A 20,130-nucleotide genomic window follows, 5' to 3' on the forward strand; every position below is an offset into this window, starting at 1 on the left:
GGGGCCTGTTGTGCTCAGACTGGAGGTCAAGCTTGGGACCCTTGATTTCCATCCTTGTCCGTGACTTGGTATATCAAGGATGGGCAACAGTCGGTGGCCTGATGGGTGATGATAGATTGGTAGGTGCAACCATAACATATCTCTATTCAAGAATTCACATGAAGAACCAGCAACGTGCACTAAAATGATGAGATGAAATGTAGATGTTATAGCTCCACCCCTTTTGGAGAATCATGTGGGTCTTTTAGTGGGATGGCTGAGACCAGAAACTCTTCCTGTGTGCACATGTTCACACACGAAGATTTGAACTGAGCGATTGACCATGGAGCTCATGTAGGCCAACATCACCACCCACTGGCCAATACTCAGTACTGCATGATCAAATCAATCATGGTTTCAGTGGGAGCCTGCCATGGTTTCCAGTCAAAGAGGTGGCCCAAACCTGCAAAATTCTTTTCTCCCTACCTACTTTTGAAGTGGGTGCTGTGATCCTCTGGAGATTTGTTATTTCTTAAGCTTATTCCTCCACCACAGCAAACATGATGAAAATTCTATGCAGAGCTGAAGGTACGATCAGGGTTCAATAACCTGTCAGACTCCTCAATGTTTAAGGGTTCATGGACTTTCGATGAAAGTGCCTTTGGGTTATCATCTACCTGTCACTAATTCTGTTGGTGAAGATTAAGTGCCCACCAAGTCGGCATTTTTATAAGTTTGCAGTTTTATAAGCACCACATTTCCTCCTCTTTCCCCACACTCTTTCCCCAAATGAAAATGGGTTCATTAAGACTGAGCGAGGTGTAATTCTTTGTGGAAAAGTCTCAAAACGCAACCCAACAGGGACTTAACACAGGCAGGTGAGGAGGGAGGACATGACTTGGTGGGTTAGACATGTAAATATCATAATGGATGCCCCCCTACCCCACCCCAACCATTGGCCACGCCCAGCTCATGCAGTTGGAAGCTTCCTCCCCAACCAAAGATCATTCATCTTCCCCAGGCTCAGAATTCAGGGGGTCCACACCCTATCCGTCCCCACCCTCTTCCCTGCCCTGCAAGACAGGGAGGCTGTAGATGAAACTGGACCTACACTACATTTTTGGAAGCCAACACACCTCTCCTGCACCCACATCCTCAGGTCTACACAACCGTTGTCCTTTAGGGCTCTTGTGGCACAGTGATAGTGTCCCAACCTCTGAGCTAGGAGATCCGAGTTCAAGTGCCACCTACTCCAGAGGCGTCCCCGAACAAGTTGATTAGAAGATGTCAGTGTCAATGTGGAAGCCTTGAAGTCCATGATTGATAATCAACAGGAGCTAACTCTCATGACTGTCCTTGCAAAGACAAGTTGGGAGAGATGGCACCATGGAGAAGGTAAAGCTCACAGCATTAAATTTGGGAAGGCTTGAGAATGGGAAGAAGCTTTGAAACATATTGAGGAAATGCAGCAACTCCTCCTTACCAGCAACACCCTGCATACTGCAATGACATGGTGATTTAATTTATCCCCTGTGTTTTCTGGACCAGGCTGAGTGAGGGATGGATGTTGGCCAGAGTCTGAGTAATGTGAGAGATGATGTGTGGTGAGTCTAGCATGTTATGGAGGTGACTTGAGCTTTGGATTCCTCTGGGAGATGTAATGATGTAATCCAGAAACCAGATTGATGTTCTGGACATATGGGTTCAAATCCCATCATAGCAAATTGTGAAATCTAAATTCTGTTGAAATCTGCTACTCTAAAAGAAGCTGGCCTAATGGCAGCTATGTCAATGGTTGTTTTAAAAAAAGCCTATGTTTCACTATTGCCTTATATGGTCTCAATGTGGTTGAGAAAGTGCCTTTGGGTTATCATCTACCTGTCACTAATTCTGTTGGTGAAGATTAAGTGCCCACCAAGTCAGCATTGTTTGCAGTTTTATAAGCACCACATTTCCTCCTCTTTCCCCACACTCTTTCCCCAAATGAAAATGGGTTCATTAAGACTGAGTGAGGTGTCAATTAGGGATGGTCAATAAATGCTGGCCTACATCTCTTGAGAAAATTTTTTTAAAAGTCTTCAACATTTTGGGTGTTTCTCACGTTGTACTTGGGCTGTTGTAGGCTAATGGATCGGCCATTAACAACCCCATTGTGGTTGCACCTACCAAGATGGTGAAAGCTGAGATTAGAAGGTTTTTTTCAGTCTTGCAATTCCATTGTTCCTATGACTGGATGGGAAAAATCTTTGAATCGAGGTATGCAATCTTTACTTACAGCTGTAGATACTGATAAATGCCCTATTGAACTGAAGTGGGAAGATTTCTCAATGGAGTGGGAATGGGGAAGAAAATTCTCTACTGAAAAACGCACTCAAGATCTAACCTCATTTCTCTCGGCAACACGGTATGGTGGGGAGCTGGAGAGCCTACTGGATCTCTCATTGTGGTATATCAGTTTTAGCGTCTTCCTTTCATTCAGCTAACTAGACTGTTTAGAAATGTTGAGGTAAAATATAATATTAGGACATTGCATTTGATGTACTAATTCTATGTATTTTGGACCAGGTGGCTAACCACTCCACACTGAGTGTTTCCTTTTGAAGTTTTATATTTTACTTGGTAGCTCAGGACTAGAACGTTGCTGAAAAGTAAAACATATTTGTCTTGCACGCATCAGGACAAATGCAAGATTGCCAAATTTCCAATGATCATAACAATTTGCACCACATGGGTAAATGGCACAGATTTGTTGGCAATTGGACCCTGGCTGAGTCATTGCATGGAGTAAGCCACGTGAGCTATCAGGTTTTCTCCTGTGGCATAAATTGTTGTCACTGTTTGAAATTTGGCATTCTAACATTTGTCCAGATGAGTGTAGAATGAAAATTGTTGGCATCATGTTTTCCTTTTACAGCAACTTTATATTTCAGTCCTTCACATCAATAAAAATTTGTTCATAAGCTGTTGATGATCAGAGAATGGCATTCGGCAAGTTTGAAGCTCTTTTCCTCTGTTATTTTCTGCAACGGTCATTAAGCAGGACCGTTCATCCCAGCTACTTCATCCTTCCCTAGACACCTTTGGCTCACTATCATAGCTCATGAATTGATCCAGGGTTCCAGAGTTTCTACTTAGAACCAGTTGTAGGTATCATTACTGTGAAGTGCTCACTGACATTAGTCCTGACTTTGTCCTTGACCAGTTTGTGACCTTGTCTCAAAACAGAACAGCTAAGGCGAGAGAACCAAGTTAACATTTCAGGTTAATGACCTTCCATCAGAACTCTCTTCAGGCTATTTTAGAACAATTCACAGGGAATGAGACACCACTTTGATGTGTTGTTGTTATAAGAAAACAGAGCAGCCAAATCGTGCACAGGAAACTCCCACAAACAACAATGTGATAACCACTCTTTCAGTGACGCTGGTTGAGAGGTGAGGATTGACCACAAAGAACTTTGATGTTCCTCTGTTGGAATAATGGGAGCTTTTACCCTTCCTGAGAGAGGAAGGCAAGTTTACATCTTCTCTGAGAGGTGTGCCATTGCTGACACATCCTGAGCAAAGCTCTGGAGTGTTAAACCTACATACTCTGAGTCTCTGAGGATACAGAATCAGAGACCTGCTATAAGCTGAACTAAGGTTGTCACTGAAGCTCTGAGCTCACTCTGATGAATCTGGACTCACCCTCTCTAAGACTAATATCATTTTCCTGCATGCCAGTGCCCTGAAAGTTTACACAGGACTTTTGATGAGGTCTGAACAAACCTTGACAACTAAAACATTACTATCACCCCTGGGGGGTTCCAGTTTCTTCAACATAAAGTTCAATTGCCCGTTTGCTGTACCCTACCTGTGCATTGATATTTAGCACTCTGTACATGGGCATTTAAATCCTTTCCTCCTACACGACTCCCTGTCTCTCGCCAGAAGGGATGTATTCTTACACGATAAAATAAAACTAGGAACAGTGGATGCTGGAAATCTGAAACAAAAGAAGGAATTGCTGAACAAATACAGCAGAACTGTGGAGAGAAATGGAATTAATATTGAGTCCTTTTTTCGAAAATGTTCTTATTTGTCAACCTCACACTTCACACCAGCCCAATAAAATCCACCTGCCAAAGCTTTCCCCAGTGACTACACCAATCCACATCTCTTTGAAATATAGAAGCTAGGAGCAGAAAAAGACCTTTCAGCCCTTCAAGCGTGCTCCACCATTCATGATCTTCCATCTCAATGCTATATTCCTGCTTCCTCCAAATAACCCCTTTAATGCCTTTAGTATCTTAGAAAAATCTGTCTCTTCCTTGAATATACCAGTGACTTGGCCTGCTCAACCTTCTGTGGTAGAGAATTCCACAGGTTCACTGCTCTTTGAGTGAAGAATGTTTTCTCATCTCAGCCCTAAATGATTTACGCTGAGGCTGTGTCCCCTGGTTCTAGACTCCCCAGTCAGGGTAGGCATTCTTCCTACATCTAGTCTGCCCGGCCCTGTTAGAATTCTATATGTTTCAATCAGATCCCCTCTTACCCTTTTAAACTCTGGTTTGACTGGACCTGTGTTCATTCATTTCAATCCTTTGTAATTTACAGCTCCCATTACAAGAACAGATTGGACAGATTAGATTGATATCCTCCGGAGTTTAAAAGACTTCATTTAAACATAAAATATCCTGAGGGATTTTCACAGGGTGGATGTGGAGATGATCTTCTGTCTGATGAGGGAACCTTGAAATAGGGAGTGTTTAAAAATAAGGTGTTTCCCATTTGGGACAGAGATGAGGAGTTTTTTTTCTCTCTGAATTTTCTGTGTCTTTGGAACTCTCTTCCTGAAAAGATTTAGGAAACAGAGCCTTTGAATAGAGGTGGATAGGTTTTTTTGTTAAACAGGGCAACAGGTATCAGACAATAGGTAACAAAATTTGCAAATCAGACATCCGATATGAATTTCTGATGAAGGGTCTAGGCCCGAAACATCAGCCTTCCTGCTCCTATGATGCTGCTTGGCCTGCTGTGTTCGTCCAGCCCTGCACCTTGTTGTCATCAGATATGAAGGTTAGACACATATTCAGAAGTTCTGCTTTTCTTGAAAATTTGTTCAAGGAATGTGGGCAGATCAGCATTTATTGTCCATCCCAAATTGCCCAGAGGGCAGTTAAGAGTCAACCACATTGCTGTAGGTCTGGGATCACATTAGTAGAATGAGAGGATTCCTTCCCTAAAGGATATGAGTGAACCAGCTGGGTTTTCACAATGTGTGTCATCTACAAGGTGCATTGCGGAAATTCACCAAGGTTTCTTCAACAGAACGTTCCAAGCCCATGACTACTATCATTTGGAAGGACGTGGGCAGCAGAAACATAAAAATACAACCAACCACATGCAAGTCCCCCTCCAAGCCACTCACTATTCTGACATGTAAGTATTTCACTATTTCCTTCAGTGTCGTCTTGTCAAAATTCTGGAATTCCCTCTCTAACGGCATTGTGAGTCAACCTGCAGAAGATAGTTCAAAAAGGCAGCTTACTCATCCCCTTCTGAAGGATAACTAGGGACAGGCAATAAATGCTGGCCCAGCCAGGAATGCCCACATCCCGTGAGTGAATTTAAAAATAAAAGCAACAATAGTTATCGTTAGGCTGGCTTTTTATTGAATTCAAATTTCACCAACTGCTGGGGTGGGATTTAAACTGATGCCCCCAGAATGTTACAACAACAAAAACAGAAGTTGCTGGAAAAGCTCAGTCCTGAGGAATGGTCACAGGATCCAAAACAATAACTCTGATTTTTCATCACAGATGCTGCCGGACCTGCTGAGCATTTCCAGCAACTTCTGTTTTTGTTCCTGATTTACAGCATCCGCTGTTCTTTCAGTTTTCGTTCCCCTAGAAAAGTTAGCCTTGGGCACTTGATTACGAGCCCACTGACATTACCACTGCCTCCCTGACCTTGGTGAGGGGAATAGAGAGCATTAATGTAGAAACTTAGCCTGCGAGTCATAGTAGGATTTTGTAGGATTGGCTATAGCCTATGGAAATAGCATTGCCAGTTGCCACCTTCTTCCAATTCTATTGATTGGTGTTGGGTACCTTTGTGTAGACATCAATGTTCTCCATAGAATCACATAGACTGTACTGCAGGGAGAAGCGGACCTTTGTGCCCATCTGGGCCATGCCAGTCCATTTACCCCTCTTCATGTAATACATCTATGTATATTAATTTCCTTTGCTCCCTCGTTTGTTCATTTAACTTCCCTTTCATTGAATGCAGAATGCTTGCAAGGAGGAAACATAGAGAGGAGAGTTGTGAAAACACCTAGTTTTGTCACATTGTATTCCTTTAGAGAACTGGGTTCAATCAGAAAGCTTCAATGTAGTTGTTATATTGTACTAACGCATTTGACAAGGTCCTAGCAGAAACACATCAGCGTTGGGTAGGCCATTTCGGACTGAGATGAGGAGGAATGTCTTCACCCAGAGAGTGGTGAACCTGTGGAATTCTCCACAATAGAAAGTGGTCAAGGCCAAACTATTGACTGTTTTCAAGAAGGAGTTGGATCTAGTTCTTGGGGCTAAAGGGATCTAAGTATATGGGGCGAAAGAGGGGACAGGGGACTGAGTTGGATAATCAGCCATGATCATATTGAATGGTGGAGCAAGTTCAAAGGGCCGAATGGCCTACTCCTGCTCCTAGTTCCTGTTTTCTTTGTGTTCACTTGAATTACCTTCGTGCTGTCCCCAAAGCATTCCACAACAACCCTGTCCATCCCTCCAGTTGTACTGCAGACAGTGAGCACCATAAGGGGACTACTGAATGAGGGCTGAGGATTGTGGAAACTGAGGGACAAGGGAGCCAAGGAGTGAGGGGACTGGGGAGGGAAGTGGGGGTGCAGAGTAAGGGGTACAGGAAGATAGGAGGCCAGGAAGTGAGGGGACTGTGGTTTGAAGGGACTGAGGAGTAATTGGGGCTGGGGTGGGAGGGTGTCTGAGGAATGAGTGGGTGGAGAGTGAGAGGACCAAAGATTGAGAGGGGCCAGGGTTTGAAGAGCTGGGGAATGAAGGGGTAGGGGGGAGGGAGTGAGAGTTCTGGGATTTGAGGGGAATAGGATTTGAGGGAATCGAGGAATGAGAGGGGACAGGGACTGTGGTGTGTAGGGAGGGTGGTGGGGGTTCGTGGAGACCAGTGAGTGATAGTGAGTGAGGGTGCTGGGAAGTGAGCAGGCCTTTGAGTCGGGGATCAGCAATTGAGGGGGGACTGGGGAGTGTGGGAACGTGGGAATGAGGTGCCTGATACTCCAGCTATGATATGAGCAGGAAAGATTTGCCGCTGTTTTGTCTTTCTCTGTAGGCAGGCGATAGATTGGCAGCTGGGTCGGAGAAAGTCACTGTCTTGGCTCACTTCCCAGGTTCTGCTAGCATTTAGGTAGTAACGTCGCCTAGGACCCCTCCCCTTTTTTTTGGGCGGGGGGAAGGGGGGGGAGCAAGGAAGAGTAGAGCCAAGATTTGACCGCACCCTACGTTCTCATTTAAAAGAACAAAAAAAACCCTGCTGGTCTCCTAACTCTGGAACGTCCATTTTCTTTCTTTTCACTGTGGTTTTAATTTTTTAGGAAGAATCATTTTTTTCGCTGGTGTTTCTGATCCAGAAACATGCAGCTTTATTTTGGCTGCTGACATCCCTTGTCCATTTTATTGTGATTTCCACCTATATACATGTCCCCTTCCCTTTGAAAGTTGACACCGTAATACATGTTAATATATCGCACGGTACAATCTGCGACCTCGACACTTTAAACAGAGCGAGAGAGAGAGGGAGAGAAAGAAAACGGTGGGATCAGGAATGGCCTTCCATGTTTCGATCAGAGAATCCAGTAGCTTGTAAGACTGGCAAAGTCTCTGGGATATCAGGCTCCAGACATTGGCAGTGAGGTAAGTTCATGAATATTGTGTCTGTTCCCAGTGAAAAGCCAATTAAATCTGTCTTGTTGATGGTGTTGCTATTTTTATCAGCAGCTACAATCTGTCGTGATTTTTTTTTCTCTCTCTGTCAAATCACTTTCGAATTGAACAAATTGTAAAAGGAAAATTTTGGCCCCTTCCCTGCTTGCGGTAGGGCATCGGCTGATTGGGTTCGTCGGTTTTTCATGGGCCGGGCAAGGAACTGAGCTTCTTTGGGCTGGGGTGGTATCCGTGGGGGCCACGTTGTGGGTTCGGAGCTCGTGGCTGCACTTTCACTGGAAGTGGCGTGGTAGAGGGAGCAGGAAGGGTAGAGGGGGGTTAGAATCAGCTGGATTGCCATCCCGTCTCCTCGGAGACAATCGATTGTCCCTAATGGGCAGGCTGCACTCTCTGAATCCACCCCCATGCCGTACACCAACTCCTTCTTGCCCATCCCAACAGCCCACCTGCCACACGATTCTTTCTCTCTCTCTCTCTTTCATTCACACACACACACACACACACCCAGAGTCTGTGTAGGTTTTTATTTGAAAATTCAGACTGCGAGACGACAGTGCGGAAGAACCCTTGTGCCTCACCCTCGCGTTTTGTAGCACGCTAAGGCTGTCAGGCCACATCTGCATTCAGCGCTGCAGGGTACTGGGAATCAGCGATGAGGCCCCATCGACCAAATGTGGCACTTATCCAAAGTCAACTTCCACAGAGGCAGCATGCAACAAAAAAAATCCCTGAAACCTTTGCCTTACGCTCGAGATTATTCACTTCGTCTGGCATTGATCCACCGTGTGGAGGGGTCCAGATTGGGGATGGGTGGTCTGAAGAATGTTTTACAGGACCAACAGCGAAAACTGTAAATCTTCTACTTCTTGAAGCAATAATATTCATTTTTCATTAAATTGAAATTGAAGTTTACTTCAGGAACTACACCACACAGCTGAGTGGCACAATTTTAACCCATTCAAAGCCCATCCATTATATCGGGTTAAATTCAACGTGGCTCAACAGCACGTGACCTATCTGATCATTACGGTGAACCATTGGGTTCTTCTTTGTATTCCTCTTTTCTGTTCCAATCCGTGACACCTTATTCCACCTCTCCCGTCCCCCACCCACCCCGGACGCTCTTGAGTCAACTGAGGCTCATTGGGTCTCCTTTCCTGAGTCAGGAGATTGTGTTCAAAATCTCCTTCAGGGATTTGGCCGCACGCTCCAAGCCAACACTCGCACAAGGCCTCGCTGAGGGAGTGCCACGTTCTCGGAAGTGCAGTCTTTTAGATGAGACGTTATCTGTCAGGGCGGGTGTAGAGAAAATAGCTGATGGTGCAATGTCAGGGGAGAGCAACCATGTTCTCCCCAGTATTCTGGGCTAAAGTTCACTGTGCAGATTATCTGATTGTTCCCTTGGTGCTGGTTGTGTGATCTTGCTGTGCATAAATTGGCCACCACCAGCAGTGACATTTGCTAGACTTCAGGATCAAGAATATGGACCTTGGTTTGTCCTGGGGCTTGCTGAAGTTTATGAAAGGCGCGATATAAATGCAAGTCTCTGTTTTTCCTGTTCGACCTCAGCCAAATGACCAGCCTTCATTGTGAGAGTGCAGAGAGTATGTGTGTGGAGTTGGTTGGTGGGGTAGGGTGGGGAGGTGTGGGGGGGGTGGAGCTTGCGGAGAGAGAGTTGTGGGGGGTTGGGGAGCTATTTCCATCCTCTCAAAATATCTGCAGATATCATCCGTAAGCCAGAGTCACTGGATAGCAGTTGGGAATACCGGCTGCTTGTCCCGTCCCCGTCCTAAGCCAGAGCTGTGAAAGCTGATTGCAATGCCAATAACTGCTTCATATAGCAGTGCCAATGGGCCATTTGGCCCCATAAGCCTGTCCTGATATCTCATAGGATCTTTGTTTCCTCAACTGAAATGAACTTCCTCAACAAAGGCTAGGGATCAAGTCTGCACCCTTCAGTATTAATTCTTGGAACGGGGTGTCACTGGTAAGGGCAGCATTAATTGTTGATCTCTGCAAATAAACATGCAAATTAAGAGCCGATGCAGACCCTCAAACCTGCTCGACAGTTCAATAAATTCATGACTGATCTGATAACTCCACATTCCTGCCTATCTCTACTCGCCTTTCGGTTAGCAAGAATCTATTTACTTCTGCCTTAAAAATATTCAAAGACTTTGCTTCCACCGCATTTTTGGAAGAGAGTTGCAACATTCCTCCTGAACTCTGTCTGAAATGCACAGCCCCTTATTTTTGAAGCATGATCCCTAGTTCTGAACTCTCTTGCAAGAGGAAACAATCTCTCCGCAACATCCGATTGAGACCCCTCAGGATGTTATATGTTTCAATAAAGTTACTTTTTACTCTTCTAAGCTCCACCAGATACATGTACAGGCTGTTTAACCATTTCTCTAAGACACCTTGCTCCTTGAGAATATGTTGGTGAGCTACCTTCTTGAAGCACTACAGCCCAGGTGGAGAATACACTTCCACAGTGCTGTTAGAGGTATATTCATTATATAGTTAAGATGCACAGTAGAAGGGCATTCAGTTCCTAGAGTACTTAAAAGGAAACTTTGCTGTGGCACAGTGATAGAAGGTAGGAAGCAGAGATGGAAATAGAATGGTACAGCACAGGAACAGTCCCTTTGGCCCACCATGTCTGTGCCAATCATGATATTTTTCTGAACTTATCCTATCTGCCTGCACACAGTCCGTATTCCCTCTAATCCCAGCTTGTCCATGTGTCTGTCTAAAAGCCTGTTAAATGTTGCTTCTACCACCTCTTCTAGCAGTGCATTCCAGGCACCTATCGCACCCTGTGTACAAAGAACTTGCCTCGCATATCTTTAAATATTTCCAAAATTGCCGTACAACCTCAACACGTCATTCTAACTCCTATACTCAAAGGTCTGAGCAATGAAGGCACGCATGCTAAATGCCTTCTTAACCGCACTGTCTACATGATACAAATTTCAAAGAGTTATGTACATGAACCTCGAGGTCTCTCTGTTCTACAATACTACCCAAGGCCCTACATTTAATTGTATAAGTTCTGCCTTTGTTTATTTTACCAAAATGAAATACCTCGCATTTATCCAAATTAAACTCCATCTGCCACTCCTCAGCCCATTGACCCAGTTGATCAAGTTCTCTTTGTAATCTTAGATAACCTTCTTCACTGTGCATTATACTGCCAATTTTGGTGTCATCTGCAAACTTACTAACCATGTCTTCTATATTCTCATCTAAATCATTTAGATAAATGACAAACAAAAGTGGACCCAGCACCAAACCTTATGGCCCACTGCTGGTAACAGGCCTCCAGTCTGAAAAGCAATCCTTCACCACCACCATCCTCTGTCTCCTGCCATTAAGCCAATTATGTATCTAATTAACAAGCTCACCCTGAATCCCACGTGATCTAACTTCAATGATTAGTCTACCATGTGGAACCTTGTCAAAAGCTTTACTAAATTCCAAGCAAACAATGTCTACCGCTCTGCCATCGTCAATCTTTTTGCTTACTTCCACAAAAAACTCAATCAAGTTTGTGAGTCACAATTTCCCTTGCACAAAACCATGCCGACTATCCCTAATCATTCCTTACGCTCCAAATGCATATAAATCCTATCTTTCAGAATCACCTCCAACAGCTTACCCACCATCGAAGACCTTTGAGTAGAGAAGTTGGGATGTCCTGTTGAGGTTGTACATGATGTTGGTGAGGCCTCTTCTGGAGTACTGTGTCCAGTTCTGACCGCCCAGTTTTAGGAATGATGTTCCTAAGCTGGAGAGGGTATGGAAGAGATCTACCTAGATATTGCTGGGAATGGAAGGTTTGAATTATAAGAAGAGGCTGGATAGGCAGAGACCTTTTTCATTGGAGCATTGGAGGTTGAGGTGTGACTTCATAGAGGTTTATAAAATCATGAGGGCTATATATAAAGTGAATGGCACATGTCTTTTTGCCTAGGGTGGGGGATTTCAAGAGTAGGGAGCAGATTTTAAAGTGAGAGCAGAAAGATTTAAAAAGACATGAGGGACAACTTTTTTACACAGAGAATAGTTGGTGTGTGAAATTAACTTTCAGAGCAAGTGGTGGATGTGAGTACAATTACAGTGTTTAAAAGACATTTGGGTAAGTACATGAAAAAGAAATGTTAGGAGGGATATGGGCCAAGTGCAGGCAGTTGAGACTAGTTTAGTTTAGGATTATAGTTGGCATGGACTGGGTGGACCGAAGGGTCTGTTTCCACGCTGTATGACTCTATGACTCTATGCTGGAAAAGCACAGGAGGTCCGACAGCATCTGTGGAAAGGAAGCAGAGTTAACATTTCAGTGACCCTTCCTCAGAACTCGAACCGTTAACTCTGCTTTCTCTCTACCAATGCTGCCAGACCCTCTGAATATCTCCAGCAACTTCTGATTTTGTTTCTGATTTCCAGCATCTTTGGTTTTGTATTCCTTTAAACTTCCCCCTCTCCCCTTAAACCTATGCCCCCTAGTATTTGACATTTCTACCTTGGGAAAAATACTCTGACTATCCACCCTATCTGTGTCTGTCATAATTTTATACACTTGAATCAGGTTGCCCCTCAGCATCCAATGCTTTAGTGAAAACAAATCCAAGTTTGTTCAACCTATCCTTATAGCTAAAACACTCCAATCCAGGTAGCATCCTGTTCAACCTCTTTTGCACCCTCTCCAAAGCCTCTACATCCTTCTTATAGTGTGGTGACCAGAACTGCAGACAGTACTCCAAATGTGGCCTAAATAAAGACTTCTACAGCTAACTGTAATGCTGCGTCCTGTCAATAAACCTAGTAATAACACATCATGAGGGAGTTGTAACATTTTGATGCAGTGATAATGAATGAATGAATGAATGAAATCATGAACGGCAGCATGGTGGTTCAGTGGTCAGCGTGGTCAGAAATCAGACGATACCAGGTTATAGTCTAACAGGTTGGACTATAACCTGGTGTCGCCTGATTTCTGACCTTTCCATCCCAATCGCAACACCTGCACCTCCACACAGTAGCTAGCACTACTGCCTCACAGTGCTAGGGATCCAGGTTTGATTCCAGCCTTGGAGAACTGTCTGTGTGGAGTTCACATTCTCCCTGTGTTTATATGGGTTCCCACCGGGTGTTCCAGTTTCCTCCCACAGTCCAAAGATGTGCAGATTAGGTTGATTGGCCATGCTAAATTGATCCTGTATTATCCAGGGATGTGCCTGCTAGGTGGATTAGCCATGGGAAATGCAGGGTCACAGGGAGAGGTAAGAGGGTTAGTTCTAGGTGGGATGCTCTGTGAAGGGTTTGTGTGGACATGATGGGCTGAATGGCCTGCTTCCACACTGTAGGGATTCTATGATTCTAAGAACACTGAGTTGCTGCACTACTTCTTGTAGATGGTACACATACCACTGACTGAGCTCAATGCTGTGGGAGGCACTACCTCTTCTGTCTCACCCTTTTCTGCTTGAGTTGAAGCGGCAGTGTTGGAAAACTTCATAGCTGGTGTGGCATCAATTGCATGGCGTGTGAATTTGTGTTTTTTTTAATCTGATTTAGAACTTTTCAGAGAGGGAGGAATGAACAGCCCAGTGAGTAACAGCTCCGTTTTGGTGAACGAGATGCTGTTTTTTCTGAGCACTAGAGTCAAGGCTTCTGCATAGGGTCAATGAGATGATGCAGTTTGCTTGCTAATGCTTCCACTCTCATCATGAAAGAGGTGGGCCAGAGCCTGCTATAAGAACAGAAGGTGCTGGGAATACTCAATGTGCCTGGAAGCATCTGCAGAGAAAGAGTCAATGTTTCAGCTTCATGAGCTACCATTAGAACATTAAAAAGCAACTGGCCTTGACTAAGTCAAAGGGAGAAGAACGAAAGGGAAAAAGCTGAGATAAGATGGAGGGCCAGAGAGATTGAATAACAAAAGATTTAATGATGCAAGGCCAAAGTGTTGTAATGAGGCAATTTAAAGAAACGAAAGATGCGTCTAAAGGAGTTGTGAATGGCAGGGGAGCAGCCATCCAAAAGCTAGGAGCTGAGAAAGAAACACAACAAAAAAACTGAACCAGCAAAAAATAAATGGAGACATGGGGGCAGAGGTCACAATCTAAACCTGTTGAATTCAAGTTGAGGCCAGAAGGTTATTAAGTGCCCAATTGAAAGATGCTAGTGCTGAGCTTCATTAGAACACTGGCAGCAACTTGGTACTGCGTTACTTCTGCACAACATGGCAACATGAAGAATTCCAGTGAGTCTGGAGCACAGAAACAGGCTGTCTGGTCCAATAAGCCAACGTTATTGTTTCAGCTCTGCACACATGTCGTCTTCATCTCACGAATTTATTCCAGGGCTTCCCAAAGTACGGTGGCGGGGGGTGATGTTGGATCCCTAAGTTGGGTAGTGAGCCAGCATTTTGAGGTTGTGAAATAGAACATAGAACATAGAACAGTACAGCACAGTACAGGCCCTTCGGCCCACGATGTTGTGCCGAACTTTTACCCTAAACCTAAAGTCTATCTAACCTCCACCGCTACCTTATACTATCATCCATATGCCTATCTAATAGCCGCTTAAATGCCCCTAATGAGGCCGACTCCGCTACCCTCTCCAGCAATGCATTCCAAATCCCGACCACTCTCTGAGTAAAGAACCCACCTCTGACTATATCTACCTTCACTCACTTTAAAACTATGCCCCCTAATCTGAGGCAGTAATGGCTACAATGGGTTGTTGACCAAGTAACAACAGAAATGCTCTTGTTCTAACAGACCCTCGCTCTTACAAATCTCGCTGGGAGGTCAAGATCATTTTCAGGCCCCATGAAAGGATCACGAAGAGAATGAGTTTGGGAAGCGCTGCTCAAATTTCCTCTCCAAAATAAGGAGAAATTTCTTCACTCAGAGAGTGGTGGGCCTGGGGAATTCTCTGCCACAGAAAGTGGTTGAAGCCAAAACACTGAACGTTTTCAAGAAGAAGATAGATATAGTTCCCAGGGCTAAATGGATCAAAGGTTGTGAGGAGAAAGCGGTAACAGGGGACTGAGTTGGATGATCAACCATGATCATGTTGAGTGGAGGAGCAGGCTCAAAGGGCTGAATGGCCTACTTTCCATGATAGTCCCTCATCTCTTTATTTAGTTTCATCTTAGATGTACCCATCTTATCATCCTCAACCACAGCCTGTGGCAGCAAGTCCTCCATACTGTCTAGTTTTTGGGTAAACAGGTTTCTTCAGTATTTATTATTGAGTTTATTGGTGACTATCTTGTATTTAAGGCTCTAGTTTTTGACTTTCTCACAATCCCTCGTGTAATTTTAAAGGCCTCTGTCAGGTCAGCTCTCAGTCTTCCCCTTTCCAGAGAAGAGAGCGTCAGCCACATTAATATTTACAGATTGAATTAACCTCTCAGTTACAGCACGGATGTCTTTGCATGCAACCTCTCCTGTGATTTGTCCATCATTTTATAATGTGGCAGCCAGTTCAACATATGCATTGTGTGTTTTTCAATGGGCCCATCCTTTGCAAACTATTGAGAAGGAGACCTTTTACGGTCCAGCAATGAAAGCAAAATTATGTGGATACTGGAAATCTGAAATAAAAACAGAAATTGCTAGAGAAAAATAAGCAGGCCTTGACAGCATTTTTAAAATTTAGGTGTTGCTGTCCAGGTCAGCATTTATTGCCCATCCTAGTTGCCCACAGGGCAGTTAAGAATCAGTCACATCGCTGTGGGTCTTGAGTCATATGTAGGTCAGACCAGGTAAGGATGGCAGTTTCCTTTCGTAATGGGCATTAGTGAACCAGATGAGGCTTTCCCCCCAGACAATCAACATAGTCATCATGAGACTTTTAATATCAGATTTTTCTAAAAAATTCAAATTCTGCCAAGGCAGGATTTGAACCAAAGTCCCCAGGACATTATCTGGGTCTCTGGGTTAATTAATTAGTCCACAATAATAGACCATCACCTCCCCTCGAGAGAAACTGTCTTAACATTTTGAGTCCAAAGGCTCTTAGCGTCAGAAAGTCATAGGGATGTACAGCACGGAAACAGACCCTTTGGTTCAACTCGTCCCTGCCGAGCAGATATCCTAAATTAATCCAGTTCCAGTTGCCAGCATTTGATCCATATCCCTCTAAACTTCTCCTATGCATGTACCCATCCAGATGCCTTTTAATATTGTAATTGTTCTTTAAGATAAAGTTTTTGTGCAGGGAAAACTCTTTAAAGTTTACTGATTATTCCAAATGATATGTTTTACATCTTTTGGTTTTTGAGTCTCGTTTCCAAAGTGTCTTTGGCTTCAGTTCTTTGGCTTTGTGACATCTGATCTTGACTCCAGAAAATCAGTGTTGGCTGTTCAATCTTGTAGTCCAGGGTGACCTGGTCTTTAAACATAGGCATGTTCCAGGATGGATCCTAAAGCCTGGCTAATATTTCCCCTCTGCCTAGGATGGTGCGTCTGAAGCCAATGTTGGGAATACCAAGCATGCAAGCAATTAATTCAGCCCCTCTAAGTTGCCCCACAATTCAAGTGAGCCAATTATCTGTACTTCAAACCCGATTAGCTGTTTAAGCTTTACATATCCTTTAATATACTTACCTCATAAAAATATCTCAGTCTTTAAAGTTTCAATTTTCCCCTTAGATCCGCAAGTCTTTGACAGAGAGAATTCCAGATTTCACGACCCGTTATATGAAAAATTGTCGTCTAATTTTGCTATGGATTGTCCAAGCTCACAATATAGTATGTTCCTTCATTTAATTCCCACCCATGAGCCATAGTGTTCCTATTACAAAGAACAGCTAAACCAACACTGGCTGCAGTAATTTGGATTGATATTGCACTTTTAACAGAGTAAAATGTCCCAAGCTGCTTAACAGTAGAGTTATCGTACTAAGTTTACCACTGAGCTGGGTATGAAGACTTACATGACCAAATCTTGGTCACAGGGATGGGTTTTAAAGAGCTTCTAAAAGAAGTTGGGAGAGACAGTGAAGTTTGTAGATGGAGTTCCAGATACCTAAATACCTAAAGATACCTAAATATCTAGATACCTGAAGACATAGCCACTAATCGTGACACAATGAAAAATCAAGGATGCTCAAAAGGACAGATTTGGAAGAGTGCAGGGGTCTAAGAGCATTGTAAGGTGAGTTCTGAGGAAGGGTCACCGGACCTGAAACGTTAACGCTGATTTCTATCCACAGATGCTGCCAGACGTGCTGAGCTTTTCCAGCAGTTTCTATTTTTGCTTCTGATTTGCAGCATCCGCAGTTCTTTCGGTTTTTAAACCCATGAAGTTATTTGGAAGCGTAGATGAGAATCATAGAAACTGAGGTGTTGTCAGACCATGTATCAAACCAGGTATCAATGTGGATTAGTGAGCACAGGGAGTGATAGGTTGATGTAAGTTAGCATATGAGGAGCAGTTTGGAATGCCCTCAAGTTTACAGAGGATGCAAGATGGGAGAGCTGCCAGGAGAGTTTTTACAATTCTGTAGTTGAGACTGCAGGCAGCTTAGAATGTTCCTGATTTATACCCCTTTGGTACAAGGCATAGTAATGGCATAGGCAATGAATTAAATATCAGGGGAAACAGACAATCATTTGACATTGTAATATTGCCACTCCTTCCACATCCCGTGCTTGGGGGAAAAAAAACTGCCACAATCAGCCATAACTCGGGGCCCTCCTGGATAATAAGGTCAGATTGTTGTCGTACCTTTTCATCTGGCTTTTGTGTTCCATGCAATAAGCAGCCAATTTGTACTGAGTGACAGGAACAATTCGTTTAGCAGCTGCACTTCACAGTTCCCAGTACACTTGCAACTTCCTGCAATGGGACTCTCTGATTTTCTAGTCAAGAAGGTAGTACAAGACAGCTCTAGAATCAGGAGAGAGTCAGGACTGGGTTTGTGAACAGTGGAGGAAGAGGCGTTGACGTCATGATTGGTATACCTTTGGGACATCCAATTATGTTCATTTTGATGTCAGTTCCCTGTGGTAATGTAAGACAGGGGGAAACAAATGTGGGAATAATGAGTTCCCACAAATAATGAGTTTTGGAGTGTTTGTTGCAGGATCAGTGTTATCCAGGCCACTGAGGTTAGATTCCCTACCCTTGTTTGAAAGTATGTCATGGGACCTTTTAAATCCAATGGCAGATTTTGCGCTTCGGTCCCTGAAGTGAGCCTTGAACCAAGGGCCTTATGACTCAGAGGCGAAGATGCTTCCCATAGAGGCAAACCTTTTTAAGGGTAACTTTTCCGTAGTTCGACTTGCCACTTTAATTTAGCGGCATCTCACTACTGTCAACTTTTTCTCTTCCACTCGCCAACAGGAAATTCCAGGTGTACGGGATAACAACCTGGGGATCAGAAGGAAAAAAAAATTCGGGAGAGATTATCAACGCAACATGTGTTGGAGAAAGATTCATCAAGCTGTTATTTTGCTTTCTGGCCTGTGTGCAGAGCACTTGACAAGAAGCCCTTGTGCTTCTAGGAACTCAGCCAGCAAGCCTTATCCTTACATGACCCTCGATTGGGGCCCTCATCTTATATTGTTTTCAGAAACAGGATTCTCAGTCTTCCTTGTAAGGAGAGAAGTCCTTTCATTTTATACTGTAGCCATGTACTTGATGAGTCTTACAGTGCAAAACGAGGCTCTTCAGCCCATTCTATTTGTGCGGGCTCTGTTCAGGAATTACCAGTCAGTCTTGCTCCCCCTGCTCCTTGCTTTCTTTTTCCTTTTCAAACCGCTCTGAAATTTCCTTTTGAAGGTTCCTACTGAATCTGCTCCCCCACCCTTTCAGGCAATGCATTCCAGACCGTAAACAACTCGCTGTGCAAAAAAAAACTCCTAAATCTCCCCTCAGGTTCTTTTTGGCAATTATTTAAAATGTCTGTCCTCTGGTTACCAACCTTCCTGCCAGTGGAAATAATTTCTCTATAGCCGCTTAATCAAAACCTCTCAAGATGCTTGAAGAATGCAGAGGCCCATCAGCGCACACTGCCCACACCCTCCACCCCCAAACCCAGCGAATGATCATGCCGTCAGCAAAAAAGTTGTCCCTCAGGCTAAAAGCTTTATGCACTGAGAGAACACTGGACAAATGTTGCAGAATGGAATTTTGAAAGCGCCACGTGAAAACCATTTCTGAAATCCCATGTAACAAAACTGAGCTTCATCCCAAAGAGTTGCCCTTATTAACAGCAAACCATTTTCATATGGGAGTTGCTTTTCCTTGGAGCAGGGTAAGGATTGCTGGGAATATGGGAGCCCAGGTTTCCCATTTAGTGGCAAGCGTGCTTATCATTGGGTGTTTAAAGAAATAAACTATCTTATCAGGGCATTAGCGTCATAAACTGATAGAGCTCTGTGGCACAGGAAAAGACCCTTTGGCCCTTCATGTCTGCTGCAGCTACCTAACTATTCAAATCTCATTTTCCAGCATTTGGCCCATAGCCTTGTATGTCTTGGCATTGCAAATATACACCTAAATACTTTGTCGATGTTATGAGGGTTTCTATATCTCCCACCCTTACAGGCAGTGAGTTCCAGATTCCCACCACTCTCTGGGTGAAAAAGTTTTCCCCAACATCCCCTCTAAACTTCTTGCCCCTGACCTTAAATCTATACCCTCTGTCATTGATCCCTCCATCAAGGGGAAAAGTTTGGTCCTCTCTACTCTGTCTATGCCCCTCATAATTTTTTATATCTCAAAGAATGTGGGCAATGTCTTCCCACTCACCAAGTTTTTGACACTCAGGATTGTCTTATAAATATCTAAAGAAATCCTTTGCTTTACAGGAAGTAAAGACTTTGAGAAGATGCGCAAAGACCAGCGTGAAATGAAAGGTTCTACTAGAGGCCTATGACAACAAGGTAGAAGGTATGTCTCCCCTTCCATTTCATTCCACTGCGATTTAAGTTACTCCACAAGGAATAATAGTAAAATGAGTGTGAGGTTGAGGCTGCTATCTCCATGTGTTTTAAACAATATCTTTGGAAGTTTATGGAATGAAGATGGGACAAAAGTTTGATTTTTGTCCTTACTTAAGTTTGCCCACTCAGACACACACACATACATACACACATTCTCTCACTCTGTCTCTCTTTCTGTGTCTCTGTCTGTCACACTGTCTTTCTCTCTCTCTTTCTCCCAAA

At 43.9% G+C, this 20,130-nt stretch overlaps 1 long non-coding RNA gene across 1 annotated transcript in view; it reads left to right on the forward strand.

The window, feature by feature from the left end:
• Positions 1-19,858, forward strand: part of LOC109918524 — a 166,738-nt gene extending 146,880 nt beyond the window's left edge. Inside the window, exon 4 of the long non-coding RNA XR_007263250.1 lies at positions 19,774-19,858. This is a non-coding gene — a long non-coding RNA (uncharacterized LOC109918524). The remainder of the gene's footprint in view (positions 1-19,773) is intronic.
• Positions 19,859-20,130: the final 272 nt, after the last annotated feature.

The sequence above is a fragment of the Rhincodon typus genome, chromosome 11, assembly GCF_021869965.1.
Source record: "Rhincodon typus isolate 14 chromosome 11, sRhiTyp1.1, whole genome shotgun sequence".
Classification (NCBI taxonomy): Eukaryota; Metazoa; Chordata; class Chondrichthyes; order Orectolobiformes; family Rhincodontidae; genus Rhincodon; species Rhincodon typus.